Consider the following 15,072-nt stretch of genomic DNA (forward strand, 5'->3'; position numbering starts at 1 on the left):
CATATCACCTCAAGAACACGAGAGAGAGAGAGAGAGAGATCAAACACATAGCTACTGGTACATACCCTCAGCCCCGAGGGAGAACTACTCCCTCCTCATCATGGAGAGCACTGGGATGATGAAGATGGCCACCGGAGAGGGATTCCCCCTCCGGCAGGGTGCCGGAACGGGTATAGATTGGCTTTCGGTGGCAACGGAGGCTTGTGGCAGCGGAACTCCCGATGTATTGTGCTCCCCGAAGTTTTTAGGGTATATGGGTATATATGGGAGGAAGAAGTACGTCGGTGGACCTCCGGGCTGTCCATGAGGCAGGCGGCGCGCCCAGGGTGGTGGGTGCGCCCCCACCCTCGTGGGCAGCCCGGGACTCTCCTAGTCCGTCTCTGATACTCCGTGGGCTTCTTCTGGTCCAAAAATAAGTTCCGTGAAGTTTTAGGTCAATTGGACTCCGTTTGATTTTCCTTTTCTGCGATACTCTAAAACAAGGAGAAAACAGAAACTGGCACTGGGCTCTGGGTTAATAGGTTAGTCCCAAAAATCATACAAAATAGCATATAAAACATCCAAGGTTGATAATATAATAGCATGGAACAATCAAAAATTATTGATACGTTGGAGACGTATCAGCGTGCACATAGCACGTCACGCAGTCCCGTTAATATCATGTACACATACGTACATCGGCCAGGGTGCAAGAAAGTAAATACGGCCACATACGTACATACGGGCGGGGTCTCGAACGCCTACTCGCGCATACATACGGCTAGGGCTCATGTACATGGCCGGGTCGGAATGGAGAAACTGCGTCGTCCTCGTGTTCATCGGGAGCCAACCGACTTGGACGGAACAGCCGATCGAAACGAGGCCTGGCGTACTGCAGAACGGAGGAAACGACCTTGTGTTCGACCGGCCACGGTCTGGCGTACCGCAAAACAGAGGAAACAGACTTCTCTTGGACCTCCTACGGTCGAAACGGGGTCCTGTTGATCGGGAGGGGTGTGGCATACCACAAAACGGAGGAAACGGACTTGTGTTGGAGCGCTACGGTCGAAACGGGGGTCATGTTCATCGGGAGGGGTGTGGCGTACCGCAAAACGGGACTCTGATACGTCTCCAATGTATCTATAATTTTTGATTGTTCCATGCTATTTTATTATCTGTTTTGGATGTTAATGGGCTTTATTTTACACTTTTATATCATTTTTGGGACTAACCTATTAACCCAAGGCCCCGTGCAAATTGCTCTTTTTTTGCCTATTTCAGTGTTTTGCAGAAAAGGAATATCAAACGGAATGAAACCTTCAGGAGCGTGATTTTTGGAACAAACGTGATCCAGAGGACTTGTAGTGGACGTCAAGCAACCAACGAGGTGGCCACGAGGTAGGGGGTGCGCCCTCCCCCCTCGTGGGTCCCTCGTGGCTCAACACAGTTACTTCTTCCTCCTATATATGTTCACATACCCCGAAAACATCCAGGAGCACCACGAAACCCCATTTCCACCGCCGCAACCTTCTGTACCCAAGAGATTCGGCCTTTTTCGAAGCTCCGCTGGAGGGGGCATTGATCACGGAGGGCCTCTACATCAACTCCATGGCCTCTCCGATGATGTGTGAGTAGTTTACTTTAGACCTTCGGGTCCATAGCTAGTAGCTAGATGGCTTCTTCTCTCTCTTTGGATCTCAATACAAAGTTCTCCTCGATCTTCTTGGAGATCTATTCGATGTAACTCTTTTTGCGGTGTGTTTGTCGAGATCCGATGATTGTGGGTGTATGATCAAGTCTATCTATGAACAATATTTGATTCTTCTCTGAAATATTTTATGCGTGATTGGTTATCTTTGCAAGTCTCTTTGAATTATCAGCTTGGTTTGGCCTACTAGATTGATCTTTCTTGCAATGGGAGAAGTGCTTAGCTTTGGTTCAATCTTTCGGTGCTCGATCCCAGTGACAGAAAGGGAAACGACACGTATTGTATTGTTGCCATCGAGGATAAAAAGATGGGGTTTATATCATATTGCTTCAGTGTATCCCTCTACATCATGTCATCTTACCTAAGGCGTTACTCTGTTCTTATGAACTTAATACTCTAGATGCATGTTGGATAGTGGTCGATGTGTAGAGTAATAGTAGTAGATGGAGGCAGGAGTCGGTGTTCTCATGGACGTGATGCCTATATACATGATCATGCCTAGATATTCTCATAGTTATTCGCTTTTCTACCAATTGCTCGATAGTAATTTGTTCACCCACCATAATACTTATGCTATCTTGAGAGAAGCCACTAGTGAAACCTATGGCCCCCGGGTCTATTCTCTATCATATAAGTTTCCAATCTACTTTATTTTGCAATCTTTACTTTCAATCTATATCATAAAAATACCAAAAATATTTATCTTATCATTATTATCTCTATCAGATCTCACTCTCGTAAGTGACCGTGAAGGGATTGACAACCCCTTTATCGCGTTGGTTGCGAGGTTCTTATTTGTTTGTGTAGGTACAAGGGACTTGCGTGTGGCCTCCTACTGGATTCATACCTTGGTTATCAAAAACTGAGGGAAATACTTACGCTACTTTGCTACATCACCCTTTCCTCTTCAAGGGAAAACCAACGCAGTGCTCAAGAGGTAGCAGACTCCATGGGATATTGTTGGTCTCCACCGCCAACTACTTCCATGGGCTACAGTTCATCCACCGTCGACCTCCTCCAGCTTCCACTTGCGGCTGTTCATCCACGGGCTCCTGTTCATCCAGCCTCCACCGCTCCTCCACCGGCTACTGTTCAACCAGCCCTCTCCACGAGGTCTTGTTCAACCACCCCTCCACGTGCTACTGTTCATCCAGCCCTTCATCGGCTACTGTTCAACCAGCCCTCCATGGGGTCCTATTCATCCAGCCCTCCACGGGGTCCTGTTCATCCACGCCCAACCGGGTCGATCGGGGTCCTGTTCATCCAACGCAACGACCTCTACTACCACAGGGTCCTGTTCATCCAACCCCCCACCGGGAACTGTTCATCCAACCCCCCCAACAACGCTCACTGTTCAGCAATGGAAGGAGGCAGCAGGGTTCGATCGGCTTCAGTTAGCAGCAGTAGTGAAGGAATCGCTCGATCGGGTTCAGTTAACAGCCATCGATCGATCGCTCGGGTTCAGTAACGCGTAGCCTGCAGTGCAACCGCTCGGGTTCAGTAGGCGAACGCCTCGCTCGGGTTCAGTTAGAGCCCAACGGCTCGCACCCATGCGCGTACGTGTACGAGAGAAACGCGCATCACTCGGCCCCCGACCACCCACCATAACCGGGAACTCCCCGATATTTTCCTCGTCCTCGCTTCTACCATGGTTTTTTCTATCATAGACGGCCCAAAGAATGTTGTGCAGCTGCGTCTCCGGCCCGCCCAGGACGAAAAGCCCAATTTCTGTCATGATTTTTTGTCATAGAAGTAGGAGCCCACCACATCTATGATGATACCGGGTTTTATCACAATTATCTTCATAAAAGTGACATAAGCATGACAGGAAAAAAATCATTCGGCCCAAAATGTCATGGATGTGTCTTTTTTTTGTAGTGGTAGTTTTGATCAACGGTAGTACTGATTCATCTTTACAGATGTTCTCAGATCTGTTCATGCGAGATCCGCCCCGTGCGGTACTACTGCTCTGCCTGGAGCGGTACTACCGCCCGATGCACGGACATAAAATGCTACTTCCACCCTGAGCGCGGTACTACCGCACAGACCCAGTGTAGTACTACTGCGGTCAGACCAGTAGTAATTTTTCAGCTCCGCGCCCAGTTCAGTACTACCGCTTGACTTGAAATTATTTTGTTTTGTCTCACCCAATCTCATTTCAATTTGTTTCGTTTATTGGCCTTGGTCTTTTCAATAATCCCCCTCGCTCTTCTCGTGTGTTTGCATTGTGTGTCATAGGTGGTGGCTCCGGTTTCATTGCTAGGCGCTCGAATCCCGTCCGTGATACAAACTCAAAGCATCTTCGCAACAAAGAAGCTCCTGAGGGGTCCAATGCCCTGCAACGCAACGTCAAGACAACAGCCACCAAGACAAGGAGCCAGTTGTCAGCTTGGAAGACATGCCTCAAGTAGAGTTTCAGATTTGAAGGAAGCTCCGCCCCTACATCAAGCCTAGGGAACTCATAAGGTCAATGACTTGTTTTGGACCAAGGAACAAAATCTAATCTTCCTAGATGTGATCAAGGCCAAGCAGAACATCAACGTACCCATTCAGTGGATTGGCATGGAGCATCTGAAGAAGAACCAGGCATATTTTGGTGAGCCTCTGGATTTGGTGGAGCAGTTTGGTATTGAGGAGATCATCATGTTCCACCTTGACTATGCCCGGAGATTGTGGCTCAGTTTTTTGCTTCTGTCCACTTCCACTCGGATGTGAAGCAGAGCATGACTTGGATGACAAATGGAAATAGGATGACTATTGAGTGGAAGGAGTTCATGGGTCTGTTGCACATTCGTGATGAGGGGCTAGATGTGCCCGTTAGTATCCGCTCGCATGCCAACCCAGAGTCTGCTTCCAAGAACAAGCTTCAACCATACCTGGTTGAGAAGATTTTACCCAATGTCAAGATGTCTTATGTGTTGAACCCATTTCTCGACATCATGCACCAGATCTTTCGCAACTATCTTTTTCCTCGCATGGGCGACAAGGACAAGGTGCATTCCTATCTTGTGGATATGATGCTTATTTGTGAGGATGTGCGCCTTCAACAACCTGGACCACTTGATGTCTCTCACATCATGTGGTGTGAGCTTCAGTCTGCTATGTTCCATCGGAAGGTTCCCATCTATGGACCCTTTTTGCACCTCTTGATTCAGAAGACTTGGGAGAAGCTCTTTCCGGGTGAGGAGTTTTATGCTCCCAACTGCATTCGCCATGAGCCCATTAAGTTGCGACACAAGAACAAGTGGGCTAACACCACTACACGGGATCAGCAGAGGCTGCCTACATGGATGTTGATGAAGATGAGATTGTGGAGGAGGAGGAGGAGGACAGTCCTGATGAGTATGAGCCTCCCTCTACTGAGCCAACTTGGGCTTCGAAGCTCAAGGATAAGGTGAAGGCTCTGTTCTGCATGCAGGCCAAGGGGCAGTACCAGACTCACATTGCTCAGAAAGAGAGTCGCCAGCGCGACAAGCGGATTTTGAGGAAGCTTGTCGAGCACTTCTTGAGTGGGTCTGAGAAGAACATCACTCCTGAGGCTGCTTGGATGAAGAAGAAGGGCTATCAGTGGGTTGAATCAGAGGAGTCCATTCCTGCTTCTTTAGAGGAGGAGATTGTTGGATGATCACTACAGTGGGAGCTACCACCTGTGTCTTCAGTGTCCTCTCTTCCTTTTTGGTGTCTCAATGCCAAAGGGGAGAGAGAGTAAGATTTGTGAGTACTTTGATTTCTCTCCTTGCTTTAGTTGAACCTTCGCCGTTGCTTTGGTTTGTGTTATTTCCGTATGAGACTAGGAGACTTATTCTATCATATGGTGTGAGACATATGCCATCATTATTATCTTGTTATTGTCAAGTATGATTAGTAGCTTATGAGTTTAGTTTGTCTTGTGCCCTTATCTTCATGCTCACTTGCTATACCTTACTTCCATGCTTAGTGTCACTTATCTTGTTGCAAGGATTGCCTTGTCTATAAAATATAGGGGGAGTGTTGATTCTAGTGTGTGTGTGTGTGTGTGTGTTTTGCAGTCCAAAGCATATCTATAGAATGCACACATTTAGGGGGAACCTGTCTATATTTTATAGATTTTGGGTTTGCTTATGCTCATTATATATCTCTATGTGCAAGTCTCATATTGTCATCAATCCACCAAAAAGGGGGAGATTGTAAGGGCATAGTTCTCCCTCATTGGTTTTGGTGATTGATGACAATGCATCTGCGGACTAATCGTGTGCATTGAGCATTTCAAATATCTCATGTCTAGGCACAAGACGATTTGGTGCCCCTCAGAGCCTATCAAAGACGGTTGTTCTCTATGTTTCTTTTTAGTGGATTTGAGTCGTAGGAAAGCCGTACTATTAAGAGGGGGTCTGCTTCGGAAAGGTTAGGGTGGAATCATGTGACGCCCCCAATTCAATCGTACACTAATCATACATGGAAACGTGTACGATCAAGATCAGGGACTCACGGGAAGATATCACAACACAACTCTAAAAATAAAATAAGTCATACAAGCATCATATTACAAGACAGGGGCCTCGAGGGCTCGAATACAAGAGCACGATCATAGACGAGTCAGCGGAAGAAACAATATATGAGTACAGACATAAGTTAAACAAGGTGCCATAAGATGGCTAGCACAAACCGGGATACAGATTGAAAGAGGCGCATGCCTCCTGCCTGGGATCCTCCTAAACTACTCCTGGTCGTCGACGGCGGCCTGCACGTAGTAGTAGGCACCTCCGGTGTAGTAGGAGTCATCATCGATGGTGGTGTTTGGCTCCTGGGCTCCAGCATCTGGTTGCGACAACCGAGAGGAAATGAAAGGGGGAAAAGGGGGGAGCAAAGCAACCGTGAGTACTCACCCAAAGTACTCGCAAGCAAGGAAATACACTACACATGCATTGGTATCAATGAAAGGGGTAGTATATGTGGACTGAACTACAGAATGCCAGAATAAGAGGGGGATAGCTAGTCCTATAGAAGACAACGCTTCTGGCAGCCTCCACCTTGAAGCAGTAGAAGATAGTAGATGGTAAGTTGACCAAGTATCATTGCATAGCATAATTCTACCCAACGATCCTCCCCTCGCCGCTCTATGAGAGAGTGATCACCGGGTTGTATCTGGCACTTGAAAGGGTGTATTTTATTAAGTATCCAGTTCTAGTTGTCATGAGGTCAAGGTACAACTCCGGGTCGTCCTTTTACCGAGGGACACGTCTATTAGAATAGATAAACTTCCCTGTAGGGGTGCACCACATAACCCAACATGCTCGATCCCTCTGGCGGGACACACTTTCCTGGGTCATGCCCAGCCTCGGAAGATCAACACGTCGCAGCCCTACCTAGGCACAACAGAGAGGTCAGCACGCCGGTCTTAATCCTATGCGCGAAGGGGTCTGGGCCCATCGCCCATTGCAGACCTGCATGTTGCGTACGCGGCCGAAAGCAGACCTGGCCCCTTAATACAAGCACATGCTTACAGTCCAATCTGGCGCGCGCCGCTCAGTCACTGACATCAAGAAGGCTTCGGCTGATACTGATACGTCTCCAATGTATCTATAATTTTTGATTGTTCCATGCTATTACATTATCTGTTTTGGATGTTAATGGGCTTTATTTTACACTTTTATATTATTTTTGGGACTAACCTACTAACCCCCCTGGGCGCCCCCTCGTGGGCCCCTCATGGCTCCACCGACCTACTTCTTCCTCCTATATATATTCATATACCCCGAAAACATCCAGGAGCACCACGAAACCCTATTTCCACCGCCGCAACCTTATGTACCCAAGAGATCCCATCTTGGGGCCTTTTCCGGAGCTCCGCCGGAGGGGGCATCGATCACGGAGGGCCTCTACATCAACTCCATGGCCCCACCGATGATGTGTGAGTAGTTTACTTCAGACCTTCGGGTCCATAGCTATGAGCTAGATGGCTTCTTCTCTCTCTTTGAATCTCAATACAAAGTTCTCCTCGATCTTCTTGGAGATATATTCGATGTAACTCTTTTTACGGTGTGTTTGTCGAGATCCGATGCATTCTGGGTTTATGATCAAGTCTATCTATGAACAATATTTGATTCCTCTCTGAAATCTTTTATGCGTGATTGGTTATCTTTGCAAGTCTCTTTGAATTATCAGTTTGGTTTGGCCTACTAGATTGATCTTTCTTGCAATGGGAGAAGTGCTTAGCTTTGGGTTCAATCTTGCGGTGCTCGATCCCAGTGACAGAAAGGGAAACGACACGTATTCTATTATTTCCATCGAGGATAAAAAGATGGGGTTTAAATCATATTGCTTGAGTTTATCCCTGTACATCATGTCATCTTACCTAATGTGTTGGATAGTGGTCGATGTGTGGAGTAATAGTAGTAGATGCAGGCAGGGGTCGGTCTACTTGTCACGGGCATGATGCCTATATACATGATCATGCCTAGATATTCTCATAATTGTTTGCTTTTCTATCAATTGCCCGACAGTAATGTGTTCACCCACTGTAATACTTATGCTATCTTGAGAGAAACCACTAGTGAAACCTATGGCCCCCGGGTCTATTCTCCATTATATTAATCCCCCAAGTTATTTCTGGCACCGTTTATTTTGCAATCTTTACTTTCAATCTATATTATAAAAATACCAAAAATATTTATCTTATCATTATTATCTCTATCAGATCTCACTCTCGTAAGTGACCGTGAAGGGATTGACAACCCCTTTATCGCGTTGGTTGCGAGGTTCTTATTTGTTTGTGTGGGTACGAGGGACTTCCGTGTAGTCTCCTACTGGATTGATACCTTGGTTCTCAAAAACTGAGGGAAATACTTACGCTACTTTGTTGCATCACCGTTTCCTCTTCAAGAGAAAACCAACGCAGTGCTCAAGAGGTAGTAAGAAGGATTTCTGGCGCCGTTGCCGGGGAGGTTGCACCAAGTCAAGTCAAGATTTGATCTCCCAGCAATAGGCAATTTCTGGCACCGTTGCCGGGGAGATCTACGCACAAGTCAAGACATACCAAGTACCCATCGCAAACTCTTATCCCTCGCATTACATTATTTGCCATTTGCCTCTTGTTTTCCTCTCCCCCACTTCACCCTTGCCGATTTATTCGCCCTCTTTTTCCCTCCTGCCTTCTGTGTGCTCGTTCTTTTTTGCAATTTGTTGCCATCATGTCTGAAACTGGGGAGGATATCATTGATAAGGACAATAATATTGAAAACTTTGATGCTATTGATGATCCTCTTGAAAATCCTACTATTTTACACACTAAAAGGTTTCGGATTGGTAGCGGTAATATTACTGGGAAGGGAGTTATTCAAGATTTCTTTACTTGTGTCGGTGCCTTACCCACCATGAGCGGGTTTATTCTTCATAAAACTAGTATTCTCGCGGATGCTATATCTTTGCTCATAGTTGAACTTGAAAGACAATTTTTACATATGCATCCTTCCATACAAAGGAATTTCCTAGAATTTTCTAATATTGAGCATTCTTCTGTTAAGCGAGCAATGACCATCTTTCTAGCTCATGAGTTCAGATTTATAATAAAAGAGGCCAATGAAATTTTTGCGCATTATAGGGTGGATGTCGGCCGTCCTCCCGTAGAAGCAATCCTTTTTTATCAAGAAGACATTATGCGTTTACGATCTTTAGATCATGTTGCTTTTAATGAAAACCTTAGAAAAAAGGTTCCTTCTGATGTTCTTGTTAACAGGATCTATAAACTTAATGATAATTTTGCTATCCAGAATAATGGGTTAGGTTTTTCCCTTGAACAAAGGCTCATGACTTTTTGCCAAAAGAATGCTTATAATGATGAATTGGTTGTGCAATATGAAGGGCCAAAGGAGGAACCAATACCTCCCGAGCTTGATCTTGGGGACTTTTGTCCCATTAAATTTAGCCCTTTCGATTATTTTTGCTTGCCACAAAGAAAGCTTGCTGCTGAACGTAGGGAGTATGAGATGAGTTTTCGTGATTTACCTTATCACTATCATGGCAATACCTAGATCTATCCTTGCTTTTATGCCTATCTAGGGGTGTTAAACGATAGCGCTTATTGGGAGGCAACCCGATTTTATTTTTGTTCCTTGCTTTTTGATTCTGTTTAGTAATAAATAATTCATCTAGCCTCTTTTTATATGTGTTCTTATGATTTTAATTAGTGTTTGTGCCAAGTAGAACCTTTGGGAAGACTTGGGGAAAGTCTTTGCGTTCATGCTGTAAAAAACAGAAACTTTAGCGCTCACGAGATTTGCTGCCATATTTTACTGGAGAGTGATATTAGGTTGATTATTTTTGCAGATGATTAATATATAAATTCCTCACGTCCATAAATTTATTGTAGAATTTATGGGGTTACATAAGTATTCGAAACCTACAGATTACTACAGACTGTTCTGTTTTGACAGATTCTGTTTTTCGTGTGTTGTTTGCTTATTTTGATGAATCTATGGCTAGTATTTGAGTGTATGAACCATAGAAAGTTGGAATAGAGTAGGTTTAACACCAATATAAATAAATAATTAGTTCATTACAGTACCTTAAGTGGTGGTTTGTTTTCTTTTACTAACGGACCTCATGAGATTTTCTATTTAAGTTTTGTGTTGTGAAGTTTTCAAGTTTTGGGTAAAGATTTGATGGATTATGGAACAAGGAGTGGAAAGAGCCTAAGATTGGGGATGCCCAAGGCACCCCAAGGTAAAATTCAAGCACAATCAAAAGCCTAAGCTTGGGGATGCCCCGGAAGGCATCGCCTCTTTCGTCTTCTTCTATCGGTAACTTTACTTGAGGCTATATTTTTATTCACCACATGATATGTGTTTTGCTTGGAGCGTCTTGTATGATTTGAGTCTTTGCTTTTTTACTTTATCACAATCATCCTTGCTATACACACCTTTTGAGAGAGACACACATGAATTGGAATTTATTTGAATACTCTATGTGCTTCACTTATATCTTTTGAGCTAGATAATTTTGCTCTAGTGCTTCGCGTATATCTTTTAGAGCATGGTGGGGGTTTTATTTTATAGAAATTATTTATCTCTCATGCTTCACTTATATTATTTTGAGAGTCCTTAAAAATAGCATGGTAATTTGCTTTGGTTATGAATTTAGTCCTAATATGATAGGCATCTAATATCGGTATAATAAAAACTTTCATAAAATCTGCATTGAGTACTAGGAGAAGTTTGATACTTGATAATTGTTTTGAGATATAAAGGTAGTAATATTAGAGTGTGCTAGTTGACACTACAAAAAAAATACACTTCCGTGATGATACGTGTTTGTCACAGTAGCTCGCGTTTTTTGTCATGCATGTACATCCATGACAAATTTATGACAGAATCAAGATAGTCATACCTGTGCTGTCGTAGAAGTGTTCCATGACATTACCAAAATTATCATCACGGAAGTGTCCACTTCCATGACGATAAATCGCGCGTCACAAAAGTGCTTTCGTCAAGGGTGACCAACACGTGGCATCCACCGTAACGGAACGCCGTTAAGCTATCGGGTCGGGTTTTGGATCCGATAACCCGTTAATAGCCCCGACCAATGGGGATTTTCCACATGTAAAATCATCATTGGCTAGAGGAAACACGTGTCGGCTCATCGTTGGGACAGATGTCATCCACTCACTGGACAGAAGGCGCCTATGATACGTCGACACGTGGCACGGCCCAACAGTGGCCCATTCCTGTGAAAAGGCCGGCACTAAAAAAAAATACACTTCCGTGATGATACATGTTTGTCACAGTAGGTCGCTTTTTTTGTCATGCATGTACATCCATGACAAATTTATGACAGAATCAAGATAGTCATACCTGTGCTGTCGTAGAAGTGTTCCATGACATTACCAAAATTATCATCACGGAAGTGTCCACTTCCATGACGATAAATCGCGCGTCACAAAAGTGCTTTCGTCAAGGGTGACCAACACGTGGCATCCACCGTAACGGAACGCCGTTAAGCTATCGGGTCGGGTTTTGGATCCGATAACCCGTTAATAGCCCCGACCAATGGGGATTTTCCACATGTAAAATCATCATTGGCTAGAGGAAACACGTGTCGGCTCATCGTTGGGACAGATGTCATCCACTCACTGGACAGAAGGCGCCTATGATACGTCGACACGTGGCACGGCCCAACAGTGGCCCATTCCTGTGAAAAGGCCGGCACTAAAAAAAAATACACTTCCGTGATGATACATGTTTGTCACAGTAGGTCGCTTTTTTTGTCATGCATGTACATCCATGACAAATTTATGACAGAATCAAGATAGTCATACCTGTGCTGTCGTAGAAGTGTTCCATGACATTACCAAAATTATCATCACGGAAGTGTCCAATTCCATGACGATAAATCGCGTGTCACAGAAGTGCTTTCGTCAAGGGTGACTGGCACGTGGCATCCACCGTAACGGAACGCCGTTAAGCTATCGGGTCAGGTTTTGGATCCGATAACCCGTTAACACCCCCGACCAATGGGGATTTTCCACGTGTAAAATCATCATTGGCTAGAGGAAACACGTGTCGGCTCATCGTCGGGACAGATGTCATCCACTCACTGGACACAAGGCGCCTATGATACGTCGACACGTGGCACGGCCCAACAAGTTTAAATGGGCCGACCCAACTAAAGGCCCACAAGATTTTGCAGACCATAATGGGCCGGCCCAGCTAAAGGCCCACGGGATTTTGCGGACCATAATTGGCTGGCCCAGCTAAAGGCCCACAAGATTTTGCGGGCCATAATGGGCTGGCCCAGGTAAAGGCCCACAAGATTTTTGTGTGCCGTAATGGGCCGGCCCAGGTAAAGGCCCACAAGATTCTTGCGGATCATAATGAGCCGGCCCAGCTAAACGCCCACGAGATTTCGCTGACATTAATGGGCCGGCCCAGCTATAGGCCCACAAGATTTTGAGGACCCTAGTAGGCCGGCCCATTAACTGCCTACCATGTTTTGGGCCAAATGCCGGCCCATATTTGATCCGGTCCATTATTGGCCTGCCACGCTCCGGGCCTAATAGTGGCCCATATGAGATCCGGCCCGTTAAAGGCCTACCACGTTCTGGGCCAAATTACGGCCCAGATCAGGTCCAACCCTTTAAGAGGCTTTGGGCTCAATTATGTCCCATATCAGATTCGGCCCGTCAATTGGACACTATGCTTTTGGGCCCACTTAGTAATTCGGCCTGATATTAGTTTTGCCCTGTTAAGGGCCCGTTTAACATTTCAGCCCTATATTAATTTCAGCCTGTTAAAAGCCCGTCATATAGTTGGGCCTAACTATGGCCCAGTTTGCATCCTGCCTGCTCGCAGCCGATATCTGATTGGGCCAAACAAGGACCGAGATAATTTTTTGGCCAGTTAAAAGCCTGTGATTTGATTCGCACAATCATGGGCCGGGGTTCATTTCGGGCTGCTGCCGGCCTGTGAGCTGTTCGGCACGTTTCAGGCCCAACCTACATCATGATTGCTTGACGACCCGATTATGTACCGTAATTTTATGGTTTGCCCGGTTTACTGCGAAGATAGGATATATATATATACAGTAAAATAACTACGACATCGTGAATAATAAAAAACCTAGACTATACAATAAAGAAATTACGGCATATTACATCCACTAGGCATCAAAGTTCGCCACTATGATAATAAAGCACAAGTAGACAGCAGATTACATACACTGGGCATCAAAGATCGCCACCAGTGCAAATAAGCACGCCGACAAAATAATATACAAAAACGACAACACTTCAATAGAGTTCAGGAAAGGTTAGCCCTGCTGGGGAGCTGCAGCGCAAGCAGCTGAGCAAGATGATGAGACTGCGCTTGTTCAACACTTATATCTTCCTCACTCTGAAAGATAAACAAGCAGATAGATGACAGATTTTGCATATAAAAGTATCGGTGCTGACAATTCATCACATTTCTTACTGACGAATAAAGTGACACACTTTTAATTTGCATTAACACAATATGGTATTGTTCAGGTCAAGACATGGCAGGAAATGACATTGTGAAGGAGTTGACAGCTTCACGACACCACTGGATTACAGATCAAGAACTCATAAGTATCAATGGTTAGCGTGCTGTCAATTTATACCATTTCAGATTGGCAAATAAAGAGACGGTTTAAATAATAGTAGAATGATATGACATTGTTCATAGTTAAGACATTGCAGAATATGACATTGTGCTGTAGTGGGTAGGTTCACCACACCACTGGATTACGGATGAAGAACAGAAGCATACATGCAGTGCAAAAGAAGATCACTTGCTCTGTATAGTTTAATTTACATGGTATGAAGAAGGAACTTGGTTGTACAACTAAAAACTTAAATTGAGAAAGGACAAACTTTTGTTTATGAACTACATATAATAAACTTTAAACAAGCAATTTGATGCAAACACCAAAAATAAACAGCTGTTGAAGTCATGCCTAACCAAATATATACAACAAAGTTTGAAGGCTTGTGATGGACAAACTTACATTATTGGTGAAGACATGCTCTATAAAGGCCTTTTCCATGCTGATGGGGGGGCAATTCAAGAAGTTTACCACAGAATCTTCTTCAAAAGCATTGCCTTTATTCTACATTTTGTTAAGAGTAAATATAGATGTGATAATATACGAAAAATGGAGAATATTTAAGATAAGATGAAGAGTGATGCTACATAACCAAGTAGCTATAAATGTAAGTGCAGCGATATAGGCAAAAGGTACAACCAAGAGCAATGCACAGCTAAACTTCTTCAGTACCAACCTTATGGTAAGAGTAAATATAGATCATATGTGTAGAAAATGGAGGGAAAAGGAGAATAAGCTGCAGATTGATGGTACATTAACAACTACCTGTCATTATAAGTACACTGATAAAGGACAACATGTACTTACAAGAACAATGCAGAGGTAAAAAACATTGGAATTGGATATATTCTACACTAATGTAACCATTCATACAGATCAGATAATTTGGAGCGAACAATTGATAAGCAACCTATCATGCATACTGCTGTCACATAATGAACTAGGTATGTATGCAAGTACAGTGATACAGGACAATGGGTACTAACAAGAGCAAAGCAGCGGGCAGCATATTTGCGATATCCTGTCGTTCTTGTCAAACCGGAATTCTTCTTCGAGCAGATTTCCTGCAAAAAAGATCTGTAAGGCACATGCGGAAAAGTAGAAGTTCAAATTGTCATGTGATTTCATAGACAGTACCTCATCCTGGGAACGAGACCAGTGCATAACAAGGTTTTTCCATTCAATGTCTTCTAAATTTAGCACAGGAGACTTCACCGGAAATTCGTTTATAGACTTGCCATCAAAGTGTGATTTCCTCAGGTAACACCGATACTGCTGCAATGCTTCCT

Source organism: Triticum urartu, chromosome 1, assembly GCF_003073215.2.
Source record: "Triticum urartu cultivar G1812 chromosome 1, Tu2.1, whole genome shotgun sequence".
In the NCBI taxonomy this organism is placed as follows: Eukaryota; Viridiplantae; Streptophyta; class Magnoliopsida; order Poales; family Poaceae; genus Triticum; species Triticum urartu.